This window comes from Balaenoptera physalus (assembly GCF_965194825.1).
Source record: "Balaenoptera physalus genome assembly, chromosome: Y".
Classification (NCBI taxonomy): Eukaryota; Metazoa; Chordata; class Mammalia; order Artiodactyla; family Balaenopteridae; genus Balaenoptera; species Balaenoptera physalus.
Window position 1 is genome coordinate 8,543,509 of NC_138904.1, and position 22,055 is coordinate 8,565,563.

A 22,055-nucleotide genomic window follows, 5' to 3' on the forward strand; every position below is an offset into this window, starting at 1 on the left:
AAGCCTATACTTGCACATACACACACTCACACACACACTTCACTGTGACTCAATGCATAGCCTGTTCCAGTACACACACACATCGATACCTCACTGTGACTCAATGCTCAGCCTATATCAGCACACACACTCACACATACAGCTCACTGTGACTCAATGTGCAGCCTATAGAAGCACACAAACACACGGCTCATTCTGACTCAGTGTGCAGCCTGTATCATTGCGCGCACACACACACACACACAAACACGTCTCAATGTGACTCAGTGTACAGCCTATACCAGCACAGATACACACAGACGAACAGCTCACTGAGACTCAATGCACAGTCTATACCAGAACACACACACACACACACACACACACACATGGCTTACTCTGACTCAATGCACAGTCTATACCAGCACACACACACAGACACACACACACACACCTCACTGTGACTCAGTGCTCAGCCTATACCAGCAGACACAAACAAACACAACTAACTATGCCTCAATGCACAGTCCACAAGCAGCACATACACACACATACATGCAACTAACTGTGAATCAATGAACAGGCTATACCTGCGCACCCCCACACGGCTCACTATGACTCAATGCACAGCTTATGCCAGCACACACACATGGCTCACTGTGACTCAATGCAGAGTATACCAGCACACACACATGCACACACACACACACCACTGTGACTCAATGCACAGTATATACCTGCATGCACACACACACACACACACACACACACGGCTGACTGTGACTTAATGCAGTCTATACCAGCACACAGAACGACAAAACACACCTGAATGTGACTCAATGCACAGTCTATAAGCAGCACATACACCCACACACCTCACTGCGACTCAATGCTCAGACTTTACCATTACACACACACACGGCTCACTGTGACTCAATGCACAGCCTATGCCAGCACACACACACAAACACTCGGCTCCCTGTGACTAAATGCACCATCCATCCCTGCACACACACACACACACACAAAGATGGCTCAATGTGACTCAGTCCACAACCTATACCGGCACAAACAATCACACCTAACTGTGACTCAATACTCAGACTATACCAGCACACACACATGCACACACACACACATTACTCCCCGTGACTCCATGCACAGTCTGTAACAGTACACAGACACCCCCCCACACACACATGATCAGCTCACTCTGACTCAATGCACAGTCTATTCCATCACACAAACACACATGCTCACTGTGAGTTAGTGCACTGTCTATAGCAGCACACAAACACACACTCAGATCTCACTATGACTCAATGCAAGCCTATAACAGCACACGCACACACACACACACAAACCTCACTGTGACTCATTGCAAAGCCTATACCAGCACACAGAGACACACACACCCCTAACTGTGACTCAGTGAACAGCCTATACCAGTGCTCGTGCACACACACACACAAGGCTGACTGTGACTCAATGCACAGCCTATATCAGCACTCACACACACACACACACTGCTCACTGTAATTCAAAGCACCATCCTTACTTACAAACACACACACACACACATTCATGGCTTACTGTGACACAGTGGACTGCCTATACCAGCACACATACACACACACACGGCTCACTGTGACTCAATGCACAGCCTATGCCATCACAGGCAGACACACACACCACTCACTGACACTCAATGCACATCATATAACAGAACACACACATGCACACACACACACACGGCTCACTGTGACTCAATCCACAATCTCTAACAACACAAAAACACACACAGGACTCTGTGACTCAATGACCAGACTACACCTGCACACACATGCACAATCACACACACACCTCACTGTGACTCAATGCACAGCCTGTACCAGCACACACACACACAGACACACCTCACTGTGACTCAATGTACAGCCTAGATCAGCACACACACACACACAGCTCACTGTGACTTAATGCACAGCCTATACAAGCACACACAAAGACACACACACACAGTTCACTGTGAATCAATGTCCAGCCTATTCCTGCACACACATGCACACTCACACACACACCTCACAGTGACTCAATGCACAGCCTGTACGAGCACACACACACACACACACATCACTGTGACTGAATGTGCAGCCTATACCAGCACACACACACACGGCTCATGTGACTTAGTGCACAGCCTATACCAACACACACATGCACACACACACACACACACACATGAACAGCTCACTGAGACTCAATGCACAGCCTATACCAGAAAACACACACACACATGGCTCACTCTGACTCAATGCACAGTCTATACCAGCACATACACACACACACACACCGCTACCTGTGACTCTATGCAAAGCTTATACCAGCATGCACACACACACATACACCTCAGTGTGACTCAATGTTCAGCATATACCTGCACACACAGACACACACACACCTCTCACTGTGACTCAATGCACAGTCTCTACCGGCACACACACACACACACACACGGCTCCCTGTAACACATTGCACCGTCCATACTGCACACACACACACACACAGACGGCTCAATGTGACTGAGTCCACAGCCAATATCAGCACAGACACACAGCTAACTGTTACTCAATACTCAGCCTAGAGCAGCACACACACATACACACACATGCACAGCTGACTGTGACTCAATGCACAGTCTCTAACAGCACACACACACACACAGCTCACTGTGACTCAATGCACCATCTGTACCTACACACACACACACACGGTTTAATGTGACTCAATGAAATGTCTATGCCGGCACACACACACACACACACACACACACACACACGGCTGTCTGTGTCTCAGTGCACACTCTATACCAGCCCACACACACCCACAAACAGCTCACTGTGCCTCAAGCCTATACCAGCACACAAACACACACAGACCTCTCTGTCACTCATTGGTCTGCCTATACCAGCCCACGAACACACACACACCTTACTATGACTCAGTGCACTGCCTATAACAGTGTGCATTCACACACACAAACACACACACACACACGGTTGACTGTTAATCAATGCATAGTCTATACCAGCACACACACACACACACAAACACACCTGACTGTGACTCAATGCACAGTCTATACCAACACACACACGGCTCCATGTAACTCAGTGCACAGTCTATGCTAGCAGACTCAGACACACACAGAAACACACATGGCTCACTGTGAGTCAATACACAGCCTATACCTGCACACACACACACACATACACCCACTCAAACACAATCAGCTCACTGTGACTCAGTGCAAAGCCTAAACCAGTACGTGCACCCACACACACACACACCTCACTGTGACTCAATCGTCAGCCTATACCAGCGCACACAGACACACACCCCTCTCTGTGACTAAATGCATAGCCTATACCAGCATGCACACACACACATACACATCTCACTGTGACTCAAAGGTCATCCTATACCAGTGTGCACATACAGACACACACACATGGCTGACTGTGACTCAATGCACAGTCTATACCAGCACAAACACACACACAAACACCACTGACTGTGATTCAATGCACAGTCTATACCAGCATATACACACACACACACGCTTTGCTCAGTGTGTCTCAATGCACTGTCCATACTGGCACATACACACATACACACACATGGCTCACTGTGGCTCAATGTCCAGTCTATATGTGTACACACACAAACACACACCCCTGTGACTCAATGCACAGACTATACCAGCACACACAAACAAGCACCTCACTTTGACTCAATGCTCAACCTATACGAGCACAAACACACACACACACACAGGGCTCACTGTGACTGAATGCACAGCCTATACCAGCACAGAAACACAAACACAGCTCACTGTGACTCAATGTACAGCCTAAACCAGCACCCATGAACACACACACACACGGCTCACTATTACTCAATGCACTGTCCATACCAGCACACACACACAAACACATAGATGGCTCTCTGTGACTCAGTGCACAGCCTATACTGGCACACACACACACACACACACACACCTCACAATGATTCAATGCTCAGACTATATCAGCACACACACACACACGGCTCCCTGTGACTCAATGCCCCGTCCATACCTGCAAACAAAAACACACACACACAGAAGGCTCAATGTGACTCAGTCCATAGCCTATATCAACACACACACACACCTGTGACTCAGTACTCAACCTGTAGCAGCACAAGCACACACGCACAGCTGATTGTGACTCAATGCACAGTCTATACCTGCACACACAAACGTGGTTCACTGTGCCTCAGTGCACAGCCTATACCAGCACACTCACATGCACTCAAACACACATGGCTCTCTGTGACTCAATGCACAGGCTCTAACAGCAGACACACACAAACAAACACAAACACACGAACAGCTCACTGTCAGTCAATGCACAGTCTATTCCATCACATACACACACACACAGATCAGTGATTCAGTGCACACTCTATACCAGCACACACACACACACACTCACAGCTGTCACTCAATGCAAAGCCTATACCAGCACATGCACACACACACACATGGTTGTCTGTGACTCAATGCACAGTCTATACCAGCACACACACACAAACACATCTGACTGTGACTCAATGCACAGCCTTTGCCAGCACCATACACACACACACACACACACACACACACATGGCTGAGTGTGACTCAATGCACAGCCTATACAGCATACACACACACACACATGCACCTCACTGTAACTCAATGCAGAGTCTATAGCAGCACACACACACACACATCCACATCACAGTGACTCAATGGGCAGCCTATACCAAGACACACACACCTCACTGTGACTCAATCCGCAGCCTATACCAGCACACACACATATCACACACAGACACCTCACTGTGATTAAATGCACAGCCTCTACCAGCACGCACACAACACACACACGACTCACTGTGAATCATTGCACAGCCTATGCCAGTACACACAGACACACTCGGCTAACTGTGACTAAATGCACCATGCATACCTGCACACAAACACACACACACACAAACACACAGTGACGGCTCAGTGTGCCTCGGTGCACAGCCTATACCAGAACACACACACACACCTAACTGTGACTCAATGCTCAGCCTACAGCAGCACACACACACAGACAGACATAACCCTAATTGTGACTAAATGCAATGCTCTTATCACCACACACACACAAACATAACTGTGACTCAGTGCTCAGCCTATAGCAGCACACACACACACACACATACACACGCATGGCTCAGGGTGACTGAATGCACCATCTATACCATCATACACATACAAACACACACACACACACACACAGACACCACGCTGTGACTCAATGCTCAGACTATAAAAGCACACACAAACAAGGCTCACTGCGACTCAATGCATAGCCTATGCCAGTACACACACATGGCTCACGGTGACTCAATGCAGATTTTATACCAGGACACACAAACACGCACACACACATACGGCTCCCTGTGACTCAATGAATATTCTATACCAGCACACACACACACACACACACACACACACACACATATCACTTTGACTCAATGTGCAGCCTATACCAGCACACACAAACACACACACACCTGTCACTCAGTGCACAGCCGATAGCAGTACAAACACACACAAATACATGACTCACTGTGACTCATTTCACAATTCATTCATGAACACACACTCACACACACACCTCACTGTGACTCAATGATATGCCTATACCAGCACACACACATAGCTCACTATAACTCAATGCTCAGCCTATACCAGCACACACACACACACACACACACACATGTCACTGTGACTCAATGAACAGCCTATACCAGCACAAACACACAAACACACAAACATCTCACAGTGACTCAATGCAGAGCCTGTACCAGCACACACACACACACATGCACACACACACACAGTGCTAAGTGTGTCTCAATGCACCATCCATACCAGCACATACACACATACACACACACAGCTCACTCTGACTCAATGCTCAGCCTATATCAGCACACACACACACACATGCATGGCTCACCGTGACTCAATGCACAGCCTATACCTGCACACACACACACACACTTCACTGTGACTCCATGCTCAGCCTATACCAGCACACACAAAGAAACACAGCTCACTGTGACTCAGTGCACAGACTATACCAGCACACACAGACACAGACACACCTGACTGTGACTCAATGCACAGTCTATAAGTAGCACATACACATACACACATGCAACTCACTGTGACTCAATGCTCAGTCTATACCTGCACACCCCCATATGGCTCACTATAACTCAATGCACAGCTTATGCCAGCACACACAAATGGCTCACTGTGACTCAATGCAGAGTCTCTACCAGCACACACACATGCACACACACACCACTGTGACTCAATGCGCAGTCTATACCTGTGCACACACACACACACACATGGCTGACTGTGACTCAATGCAGTCTATACCAGCACACAGAACCACAACACACACCTGACTGTGACTCAATGCACAGTCTATAAGCAGCAAACACAACAACACACCTCATTGTGACTCAATGCTCAGACTATACCATCACACACACACACGGCTCACTGTGACTCAATGCACAGCCTATGCCAACACGCACACATACACACACACACACGGCTCACTGTGACTCAATATACAGCCTATACCACCAAACACACACAAACACTCGGCTTCCTTTGACTAAATGCACCATCTATCCCTGCACACACATACACACACACACACAGACGGCTCAATGTGACTCAGTCCACAGCCTATACCGGCACATGCAAACACACCTAACTGTGACTCAATACTCAGCCTACACCAGCACACATACATGCACACACACACACACACACATTGCTCCCTGTGGCTCCATGCGAAGCCTATAACAGCACAAAGACACACACACTCACACACACACGACTGTGACTCAATGCAGTCTATACCAGCACATACACACACACATACATGGCTCTGTGTAACTCAATGCACCATCGATCATACCAGCACATACACACACCTCACTGTGACTCAATGTGCAGCCTGCACCAGCACACACACACACACACACACACACACCTGTGACTCAATGCGCAGCATGTACCAGCACACACCCACCCACACATACCTGTGACTCAAAGGGCAGCCTATACCAGGACACACACACACACGCACACACACCTCACTGTGACTCAATGGTCAGCCTATAGCAGCACACACAGACACACACTCACACACACACGGTGGACTGTGACTCAATGCAGAGTCTATACCAGCACACACACACACACACCTCACTATGACTCTATGCTCAGCCTATACCAACAAACACACATACCTTGCTGTGACTCAAAGCGCTTTCTGTAGTGTCACACACACACACACACACACACACACACACACACACACACACCCCTCACTGTGAGTCAATGCACATCCTAAACCAGCACACAAACACACGGCTCACTGTGACTCAATTCCAAGCCTATACTTGCACATACACACACTCACACACACACTTCACTGTGACTCAATGCATAGCCTGTTCCAGTACACACACACATCGATACCTCACTGTGACTCAATGCTCAGCCTATATCAGCACACACACTCACACATACAGCTCACTGTGACTCAATGTGCAGCCTATAGAAGCACACAAACACACGGCTCATTCTGACTCAGTGTGCAGCCTGTATCATTGCGCGCACACACACACACACACAAACACGTCTCAATGTGACTCAGTGTACAGCCTATACCAGCACAGATACACACAGACGAACAGCTCACTGAGACTCAATGCACAGTCTATACCAGAACACACACACACACACACACACACACACACATGGCTTACTCTGACTCAATGCACAGTCTATACCAGCACACACACACAGACACACACACACACACCTCACTGTGACTCAGTGCTCAGCCTATACCAGCAGACACAAACAAACACAACTAACTATGCCTCAATGCACAGTCCACAAGCAGCACATACACACACATACATGCAACTAACTGTGAATCAATGAACAGGCTATACCTGCGCACCCCCACACGGCTCACTATGACTCAATGCACAGCTTATGCCAGCACACACACATGGCTCACTGTGACTCAATGCAGAGTATACCAGCACACACACATGCACACACACACACACCACTGTGACTCAATGCACAGTATATACCTGCATGCACACACACACACACACACACACACACGGCTGACTGTGACTTAATGCAGTCTATACCAGCACACAGAACGACAAAACACACCTGAATGTGACTCAATGCACAGTCTATAAGCAGCACATACACCCACACACCTCACTGCGACTCAATGCTCAGACTTTACCATTACACACACACACGGCTCACTGTGACTCAATGCACAGCCTATGCCAGCACACACACACAAACACTCGGCTCCCTGTGACTAAATGCACCATCCATCCCTGCACACACACACACACACACAAAGATGGCTCAATGTGACTCAGTCCACAACCTATACCGGCACAAACAATCACACCTAACTGTGACTCAATACTCAGACTATACCAGCACACACACATGCACACACACACACATTACTCCCCGTGACTCCATGCACAGTCTGTAACAGTACACAGACACCCCCCCACACACACATGATCAGCTCACTCTGACTCAATGCACAGTCTATTCCATCACACAAACACACATGCTCACTGTGAGTTAGTGCACTGTCTATAGCAGCACACAAACACACACTCAGATCTCACTATGACTCAATGCAAGCCTATAACAGCACACGCACACACACACACACAAACCTCACTGTGACTCATTGCAAAGCCTATACCAGCACACAGAGACACACACACCCCTAACTGTGACTCAGTGAACAGCCTATACCAGTGCTCGTGCACACACACACACAAGGCTGACTGTGACTCAATGCACAGCCTATATCAGCACTCACACACACACACACACTGCTCACTGTAATTCAAAGCACCATCCTTACTTACAAACACACACACACACACATTCATGGCTTACTGTGACACAGTGGACTGCCTATACCAGCACACATACACACACACACGGCTCACTGTGACTCAATGCACAGCCTATGCCATCACAGGCAGACACACACACCACTCACTGACACTCAATGCACATCATATAACAGAACACACACATGCACACACACACACACGGCTCACTGTGACTCAATCCACAATCTCTAACAACACAAAAACACACACAGGACTCTGTGACTCAATGACCAGACTACACCTGCACACACATGCACAATCACACACACACCTCACTGTGACTCAATGCACAGCCTGTACCAGCACACACACACACAGACACACCTCACTGTGACTCAATGTACAGCCTAGATCAGCACACACACACAGACAGCTCACTGTGACTTAATGCACAGCCTATACAAGCACACACAAAGACACACACACACAGTTCACTGTGAATCAATGTCCAGCCTATTCCTGCACACACATGCACACTCACACACACACCTCACAGTGACTCAATGCACAGCCTGTACGAGCACACACACACACACACACATCACTGTGACTGAATGTGCAGCCTATACCAGCACACACACACACGGCTCATGTGACTTAGTGCACAGCCTATACCAACACACACATGCACACACACACACACACACACATGAACAGCTCACTGAGACTCAATGCACAGCCTATACCAGAAAACACACACACACATGGCTCACTCTGACTCAATGCACAGTCTATACCAGCACATACACACACACACACACCGCTACCTGTGACTCTATGCAAAGCTTATACCAGCATGCACACACACACATACACCTCAGTGTGACTCAATGTTCAGCATATACCTGCACACACAGACACACACACACCTCTCACTGTGACTCAATGCACAGTCTCTACCGGCACACACACACACACACACACGGCTCCCTGTAACACATTGCACCGTCCATACTGCACACACACACACACACAGACGGCTCAATGTGACTGAGTCCACAGCCAATATCAGCACAGACACACAGCTAACTGTTACTCAATACTCAGCCTAGAGCAGCACACACACATACACACACATGCACAGCTGACTGTGACTCAATGCACAGTCTCTAACAGCACACACACACACACAGCTCACTGTGACTCAATGCACCATCTGTACCTACACACACACACACACGGTTTAATGTGACTCAATGAAATGTCTATGCCGGCACACACACACACACACACACACACACACACGGCTGTCTGTGTCTCAGTGCACACTCTATACCAGCCCACACACACCCACAAACAGCTCACTGTGCCTCAAGCCTATACCAGCACACAAACACACACAGACCTCTCTGTCACTCATTGGTCTGCCTATACCAGCCCACGAACACACACACACCTTACTATGACTCAGTGCACTGCCTATAACAGTGTGCATTCACACACACAAACACACACACACACACGGTTGACTGTTAATCAATGCATAGTCTATACCAGCACACACACACACACACAAACACACCTGACTGTGACTCAATGCACAGTCTATACCAACACACACACGGCTCCATGTAACTCAGTGCACAGTCTATGCTAGCAGACTCAGACACACACAGAAACACACATGGCTCACTGTGAGTCAATACACAGCCTATACCTGCACACACACACACACATACACCCACTCAAACACAATCAGCTCACTGTGACTCAGTGCAAAGCCTAAACCAGTACGTGCACCCACACACACACACACCTCACTGTGACTCAATCGTCAGCCTATACCAGCGCACACAGACACACACCCCTCTCTGTGACTAAATGCATAGCCTATACCAGCATGCACACACACACATACACATCTCACTGTGACTCAAAGGTCATCCTATACCAGTGTGCACATACAGACACACACACATGGCTGACTGTGACTCAATGCACAGTCTATACCAGCACAAACACACACACAAACACCACTGACTGTGATTCAATGCACAGTCTATACCAGCATATACACACACACACACGCATTGCTCAGTGTGTCTCAATGCACTGTCCATACTGGCACATACACACATACACACACATGGCTCACTGTGGCTCAATGTCCAGTCTATATGTGCACACACACAAACACACACCCCTGTGACTCAATGCACAGACTATACCAGCACACACAAACAAGCACCTCACTTTGACTCAATGCTCAACCTATACGAGCACAAACACACACACACACACAGGGCTCACTGTGACTGAATGCACAGCCTATACCAGCACAGAAACACAAACACAGCTCACTGTGACTCAATGTATAGCCTAAACCAGCACCCATGAACACACACACACACGGCTCACTATTACTCAATGCACTGTCCATACCAGCACACACACACAAACACATAGATGGCTCTCTGTGACTCAGTGCACAGCCTATACTGGCACACACACACACACACACACACACACACCTCACAATGATTCAATGCTCAGACTATATCAGCACACACACACACACGGCTCCCTGTGACTCAATGCACCGTCCATACCTGCAAACAAAAACACACACACACAGAAGGCTCAATGTGACTCAGTCCATAGCCTATATCAACACACACACACACCTGTGACTCAGTACTCAACCTGTAGCAGCACAAGCACACACACACAGCTGATTGTGACTCAATGCACAGTCTATACCTGCACACACAAACGTGGTTCACTGTGCCTCAGTGCACAGCCTATACCAGCACACTCACATGCACTCAAACACACATGGCTCTCTGTGACTCAATGCACAGGCTCTAACAGCAGACACACACACACAAACACAAACACACGAACAGCTCACTGTCAGTCAATGCACAGTCTATTCCATCACATACACACACACACAGATCAGTGATTCAGTGCACACTCTATACCAGCACACACACACACACACTCACAGCTGTCACTCAATGCAAAGCCTATACCAGCACATGCACACACACACACATGGTTGTCTGTGACTCAATGCACAGTCTATACCAGCACACACACACAAACACATCTGACTGTGACTCAATGCACAGCCTTTGCCAGCACCATACACACACACACACACACACACACACACACACACACACATGGCTGAGTGTGACTCAATGCACAGCCTATACAGCATACACACACACACACATGCACCTCACTGTAACTCAATGCAGAGTCTATAGCAGCACACACACATCCACATCACAGTGACTCAATGGGCAGCCTATACCAAGACACACACACCTCACTGTGACTCAATCCGCAGCCTATACCAGCACACACACATATCACACACAGACACCTCACTGTGATTAAATGCACAGCCTCTACCAGCACGCACACAACACACACACGACTCACTGTGAATCATTGCACAGCCTATGCCAGTACACACAGACACACTCGGCTAACTGTGACTAAATGCACCATGCATACCTGCACACAAACACACACACACACAAACACACAATGACGGCTCAGTGTGCCTCAGTGCACAGCCTATACCAGAACACACACACACACCTAACTGTGACTCAATGCTCAGCCTACAGCAGCACACACACACAGACAGACATAACCCTAATTGTGACTCAATGCAATGCTCATATCACCACACACACACAAACATAACTGTGACTCAGTGCTCAGCCAATAGCAGCACACACACACACACACATACACACGCATGGCTCAGGGTGACTGAATGCACCATCTATACCATCATACACATACACACACACACACACACAGACACCACGCTGTGACTCAATGCTCAGACTATAAAAGCACACACAAACAAGGCTCACTGCGACTCAATGCATAGCCTATGCCAGCACACACACATGGCTCATGGTGACTCAATGCAGATTCTATACCAGGACACACAAACACGCACACACACACACGGCTCCCTGTGACTCAATGAATATTCTATACCAGCACACACACACACACACACACACACACACACATATCACTTTGACTCAATGTGCAGCCTATACCAGCACACACAAACACACACACACCTGTCACTCAGTGCACAGCCGATAGCAGTACAAACACACACAAATACATGACTCACTGTGACTCATTTCACAATTCATTCATGAACACACACTCACACACACACCTCACTGTGACTCAATGATATGCCTATACCAGCACACACACATAGCTCACTATAACTCAATGCTCAGCCTATACCAGCACACACACACACACACGCACACACACACACACACATGTCACTGTGACTCAATGAACAGCCTATACCAGCACAAACACACAAACACACAAACATCTCACAGTGACTCAATGCAGAGCCTGTACCAGCACACACACACACACATGCACACACACACACAGTGCTAAGTGTGTCTCAATGCACCATCCATACCAGCACATACACACATACACACACACAGCTCACTCTGACTCAATGCTCAGCCTATATCAGCACACACACACACACATGCATGGCTCACTGTGACTCAATGCACAGCCTATACCTGCACACACACACACACACACTTCACTGTGACTCCATGCTCAGCCTATACCAGCACACACAAAGAAACACAGCTCACTGTGACTCAGTGCACAGACTATACCAGCACACACAGACACAGACACACCTGACTGTGACTCAATGCACAGTCTATAAGTAGCACATACACATACACACATGCAACTCACTGTGACTCAATGCTCAGGCTATACCTGCACACCCCCATATGGCTCACTATAACTCAATGCACAGCTTATGCCAGCACACACAAATGGCTCACTGTGACTCAATGCAGAGTCTCTACCAGCACACACACATGCACACACACACCACTGTGACTCAATGCGCAGTCTATACCTGTGCACACACACACACACACATGGCTGACTGTGACTCAATGCAGTCTATACCAGCACACAGAACCACAACACACACCTGACTGTGACTCAATGCACAGTCTATAAGCAGCAAACACAACAACACACCTCATTGTGACTCAATGCTCAGACTATACCATCACACACACACACGGCTCACTGTGACTCAATGCACAGCCTATGCCAACACGCACACATACACACACACACACGGCTCACTGTGACTCAATATACAGCCTATACCACCAAACACACACAAACACTCGGCTCCCTTTGACTAAATGCACCATCTATCCCTGCACACACATACACACACACACACAGACGGCTCAATGTGACTCAGTCCACAGCCTATACCGGCACATGCAAACACACCTAACTGTGACTCAATACTCAGCCTACACCAGCACACATACATGCACACACACACACACACACATTGCTCCCTGAGGCTCCATGCAAAGCCTATAACAGCACACAGACACACACACTCACACACACACGACTGTGACTCAATGCAGTCTATACCAGCACATACACACACACATACATGGCTCTGTGTAACTCAATGCACCATCGATCATACCAGCACATACACACACCTCACTGTGACTCAATGTGCAGCCTGCACCAGCACACACACACACACACACACACACACCTGTGACTCAATGCGCAGCATGTACCAGCACACACCCACCCACACATACCTGTGACTCAAAGGGCAGCCTATACCAGGACACACACACACACGCACACACACCTCACTGTGACTCAATGGTCAGCCTATAGCAGCACACACAGACACACACTCACACACACACGGTGGACTGTGACTCAATGCAGAGTCTATACCAGCACACACACACACACACCTCACTATGACTCTATGCTCAGCCTATACCAACAAACACACATACCTTGCTGTGACTCAAAGCGCTTTCTGTAGCGTCACACACACACACACACACACACACACCCCTCACTGTGAGTCAATGCACATCCTAAACCAGCACACAAACACACGGATCACTGTGACTCAATTCCAAGCCTATACTTGCACATACACACACTCACACACACACTTCACTGTGACTCAATGCATAGCCTGTTCCAGTACACACACACATCGATACCTCACTGTGACTCAATGCTCAGCCTATATCAGCACACACACTCACACATACAGCTCACTGTGACTCAATGTGCAGCCTATAGAAGCACACAAACACACGGCTCATTCTGACTCAGTGTGCAGCCTGTATCATTGCGCGCACACACACACACACACAAACACGTCTCAATGTGACTCAGTGTACAGCCTATACCAACACAGATACACACAGACGAACAGCTCACTGAGACTCAATGCACAGTCTATACCAGAACACACACACACACACACACACACACACACATGGCTTACTCTGACTCAATGCACACTCTATACCAGCACACACACACAGACACACACACACACACCTCACTGTGACTCAGTGCTCAGCCTATACCAGCAGACACAAACAAACACAACTAATTATGCCTCAATGCACAGTCCACAAGCAGCACATACACACACATACATGCAACTAACTGTGAATCAATGAACAGGCTATACCTGCGCACCCCCACATGGCTCACTATGACTCAATGCACAGCTTATGCCAGCACACACACATGGCTCACTGTGACTCAATGCAGAGTATACCAGCACACACACATGCACACACACACACATCACTGTGACTCAATGCACAGTATATACCTGCATGCACACACACACACACACACACACACACACACGGCTGACTGTGACTTAATGCAGTCTATACCAGCACACAGAACGACAAAACACACCTGAATGTGACTCAATGCACAGTCTATAAGCAGCACATACACCCACACACCTCACTGCGACTCAATGCTCAGACTTTACCATTACACACACACACGGCTCACTGTGACTCAATGCACAGCCTATGCCAGCACACACACACAAACACTCGGCTCCCTGTGACTAAATGCACCATCCATCCCTGCACACACACACACACACACAAAGATGGCTCAATGTGACTCAGTCCACAACCTATACCAGCACAAACAATCACACCTAACTGTGACTCAATACTCAGACTATACCAGCACACACACATGCACACACACACACATTACTCCCCGTGACTCCATGCACAGTCTGTAACAGTACACAGACACACCCCCACACACACATGATCAGCTCACTCTGACTCAATGCACAGTCTATTCCATCACACAGACACACATGCTCACTGTGAGTTAGTGCACTGTCTATACCAGCACACAAACACACACTCAGATCTCACTATGACTCAATGCAAGCCTATAACAGCACACGCACACACACACACACAAACCTCACTGTGACTCATTGCAAAGCCTATACCAGCACACAGAGACACACACACCCCTAACTGTGACTCAGTGAACAGCCTATACCAGTGCTCGTGCACACACACACACAAGGCTGACTGTGACTCAATGCACAGCCTATATCAGCACTCACACACACACACACACTGCTCACTGTAATTCAAAGCACCATCCTTACTTACAAACACACACACACACACATTCACGGCTTACTGTGACACAGTGGACTGCCTATACCAGCACACATACACACACACACGGCTCACTGTGACTCAATGCACAGCCTATGCCATCACAGGCAGACACACACACCACTCACTGACAGTCAATGCACATCATATAACAGAACACACACATGCACACACACACACACGGCTCACTGTGACTCAATCCACAATCTCTAACAACACAAAAACACACACAGGACTCTGTGACTCAATGCCCAGACTACACCTGCACACACATGCACAATCACACACACACCTCACTGTGACTCAATGCACAGCCTGTACCAGCACACACACACACAGACACACCTCACTGTGACTCAATGTACAGCCTAGATCAGCACACACACACACGCAGCTCACTGTGACTTAATGCACAGCCTATACAAGCACACACAAAGACACACACACACAGTTCACTGTGAATCAATGTCCAGCCTATTCCTGCACACACATGCACACTCACACACACACCTCACAGTGACTCAATGCACAGCCTGTACGAGCACACACACACACACACATCACTGTGACTGAATGTGCAGCCTATACCAGCACACACACACACGGCTCATGTGACTTAGTGCACAGCCTATACCAACACACACATGCACACACACACACACACACACACACACATGAACAGCTCACTGAGACTCAATGCACAGCCTATACCAGAAAACACACACACACATGGCTCACTCTGACTCAATGCACAGTCTATACCAGCACATACACACACACACACACCGCTACCTGTGACTCTATGCAAAGCTTATACCAGCATGCACACACACACATACGCCTCAGTGTGACTCAATGTTCAGCATATACCTGCACACACAGACACACACACACCCCTCACTGTGACTCAATGCACAGTCTCTACCGGCACACACACACACACACACATGGTTCCCTGTAACACATTGCACCGTCCATACTGCACACACACACACACACAGACGGCTCAATGTGACTGAGTCCACAGCCAATATCAGCTCACACACACAGCTAACTGTTACTCAATACTCAGCCTAGAGCAGCACACACGCATACACACACATGCACAGCTGACTGTGCCTCAATGCACAGTCTCTAACAGCACACACACACACACACACAGCTCACTGTGACTCAATGCACCATCTGTACCTACACACAAACACACACGGCTTAATGTGACTCAATGAAATGTCTATGCCAGCACACACACACGGCTGTCTGTGTCTCAGTGCACACTCTATACCAGCCCACACACACCCACAAACAGCTCACTGTGCCTCAAGCCTATACCAGCACACACACACACACAGACCTCTCTGTCACTCATTGGTCTGCCTATACCAGCCCACGAACACACACACCCCTTACTATGACTCAGTGCACTGCCTATAACAGTGTGCATTCACACACACAAACACACACACACACACGGTTGACTGTTAATCAATGCATAGTCTATACCAGCACACACACACACACACACACAAACACACCTGACTGTGACTCAATGCACAGTCTATACCAACACACACACGGCTCCATGTAACTCAGTGCACAGTCTATGCTAGCAGACTCAGACACACACAGAAACACACATGGCTCACTGTGAGTCAATACACAGCCTATACCTGCACACACACACACATACACCCACTCAAACACAATCAGCTCACTGTGACTCAGTGCAAAGCCTAAACCAGTACGTGCACCCACACACACACACACCTCACTGTGACTCAATGGTCAGCCTATACCAGCGCACACAGACACACACCCCTCTCTGTGACTAAATGCACAGCCTATACCAGCGTGCACACACATCACACACACGCTGACTGTGACTCAATGCCCAGCCTATACCTGCACACACACACACACAAACACACCAGACTATGACTCAATGAACAGTCTATATGAGCACATACACACACACACACACACACACGTTTTTCTCAGTGTGACTCAATGCACCATCCATAACAGCACATACACACACACACATGCACCTCACTGTGACTCAATGCTCAGACTATACCAGCACACACACACACAGCTCACTGTGACTAAATGCAGGGTCTATACCAGCACACACCACACACACCTCACTGTGACTCAATGCACAGCCTATAGCAGCACACACACACACACACATACCTCACTGTGACTCAAATTGCTTCCTGTACCAACACACACACACACACACACACCTCACTGTGACTCAGTGCAGAGCCTATACCAGCACACACACACACAGCTCAGTGTGACTCAATGCTCAGCCGATATAAGCACACACACTCACACACACAGCTCAATGTGACTCCATGTGCAGCCTATACCAGCACACACACACACACACACACACACCTGTCACTCAATGCACAGCTGATAGCATCACAAACACACACAAATACATGACTCACTGTGACTCATTTCACAGCTCATACCTGAACACACACTCACACACATACCTCACTGTGACTCATTGCACTTCCTATACCAGCACACACACCTAGCTCACGTTGAATCAATGCTCAGCCTATACCAGCACACAAACACACACGCACTGGTCACTGTGACTCAATGCACAGCCTATACCAGCACAAACACACAAACACACACACAGCTCACAGTGACTCAATGCAGAGCCTATACCAGCACACACACACACACACGCACACACACACACCTGACTCTGACTCAATGCAGAGTCTATACCAGCACCTACACACACAAACCACACATGTCCAGCTTATTGTGACTCAATGCATCATCCATACCAGCACATACACACAAACACACACACCTCACTGTGACTCAAAACTCAGCCTTTACCAGCACACACACACACGGCTCACTGTGACTTAATGCACCGCCTATGCCAGCACACACACATAGCTCACTTTGACTCAATGCACAGCCTATACCTGCACACACACACACAGCTCACTGTGAATCAATGTACAGCCTATATCAGCACACACACACACGCACACACACAGCTCACTGTGACTCAATGCACCATCCATACCTGCACACACACACACACACACAGAGCTCTGTGTGACTCAGTGCACAGCCTATACCAGCACACACACACACATGAACACCTCACTGTTATTCAATGCACATTCTATACAAGCACACACACACACACACACAGTTCCCTGTAGCTCAGTGTAAAGTCAGTACCAGCACACACACACACACAGCACACTCTGACTCAATGCATAGCCTATACCAGCATGCACACACAAACATACACATCTCACTGTGACTCAAAGGTCATCCTATACCAGTGGGCACATACAGACACACACACATGGCTGACTGTGACTCAATGCACAGTCTATACCAGCACAAACACACACACAAACTCCACTGACTGTGATTCAATGCACAGTCTATACCAGCATATACATACACACACACACACTGCTCAGTGTGTCTCAATGCACTGTCCATACCGGCACATACACACACACACACACACACACACACACGGCTCAGTGTGACTCAGTGCACAGCCTATACCAGCACACACACACACATGAACACCTCACTGTTATTCAATGCACATTCTATACAAGCACACACACACACACACAGTTCCCTGTAGCTCAGTGTAAAGTCAGTACCAGCACACACACACACACAGCACACTCTGACTCAATGCATAGCCTATACCAGCATGCACACACACACATACACATCTCACTGTGACTCAAAGGTCATCCTATACCAGTGTGCACATACAGACACACACACATGGCTGACTGTGACTCAATGCACAGTCTATACCAGCACAAACACACACACAAACACCACTGACTGTGATTCAATGCACAGTCTATACCAGCATATACACACACACACACGCTTTGCTCAGTGTGTCTCAATGCACTGTCCATACTGGCACATACACACATACACACACATGGCTCACTGTGGCTCAATGTCCAGTCTATATGTGTACACACACAAACACACACCCCTGTGACTCAATGCACAGACTATACCAGCACACACAAACAAGCACCTCACTTTGACTCAATGCTCAACCTATACGAGCACAAACACACACACACACACAGGGCTCACTGTGACTGAATGCACAGCCTATACCAGCACAGAAACACAAACACAGCTCACTGTGACTCAATGTACAGCCTAAACCAGCACCCATGAACACACACACACACGGCTCACTATTACTCAATGCACTGTCCATACCAGCACACACACACAAACACATAGATGGCTCTCTGTGACTCAGTGCACAGCCTATACTGGCACACACACACACACACACACACACCTCACAATGATTCAATGCTCAGACTATATCAGCACACACACACACACGGCTCCCTGTGACTCAATGCCCCGTCCATACCTGCAAACAAAAACACACACACACAGAAGGCTCAATGTGACTCAGTCCATAGCCTATATCAACACACACACACACCTGTGACTCAGTACTCAACCTGTAGCAGCACAAGCACACACGCACAGCTGATTGTGACTCAATGCACAGTCTATACCTGCACACACAAACGTGGTTCACTGTGCCTCAGTGCACAGCCTATACCAGCACACTCACATGCACTCAAACACACATGGCTCTCTGTGACTCAATGCACAGGCTCTAACAGCAGACACACACACACAAACACAAACACACGAACAGCTCACTGTCAGTCAATGCACAGTCTATTCCATCACATACACACACACACAGATCAGTGATTCAGTGCACACTCTATACCAGCACACACACACACACACTCACAGCTGTCACTCAATGCAAAGCCTATACCAGCACATGCACACACACACACATGGTTGTCTGTGACTCAATGCACAGTCTATACCAGCACACACACACAAACACATCTGACTGTGACTCAATGCACAGCCTTTGCCAGCACCATACACACACACACACACACACACACACACATGGCTGAGTGTGACTCAATGCACAGCCTATACAGCATACACACACACACACATGCACCTCACTGTAACTCAATGCAGAGTCTATAGCAGCACACACACACACACATCCACATCACAGTGACTCAATGGGCAGCCTATACCAAGACACACACACCTCACTGTGACTCAATCCGCAGCCTATACCAGCACACACACATATCACACACAGACACCTCACTGTGATTAAATGCACAGCCTCTACCAGCACGCACACAACACACACACGACTCACTGTGAATCATTGCACAGCCTATGCCAGTACACACAGACACACTCGGCTAACTGTGACTAAATGCACCATGCATACCTGCACACAAACACACACACACACAAACACACAGTGACGGCTCAGTGTGCCTCGGTGCACAGCCTATACCA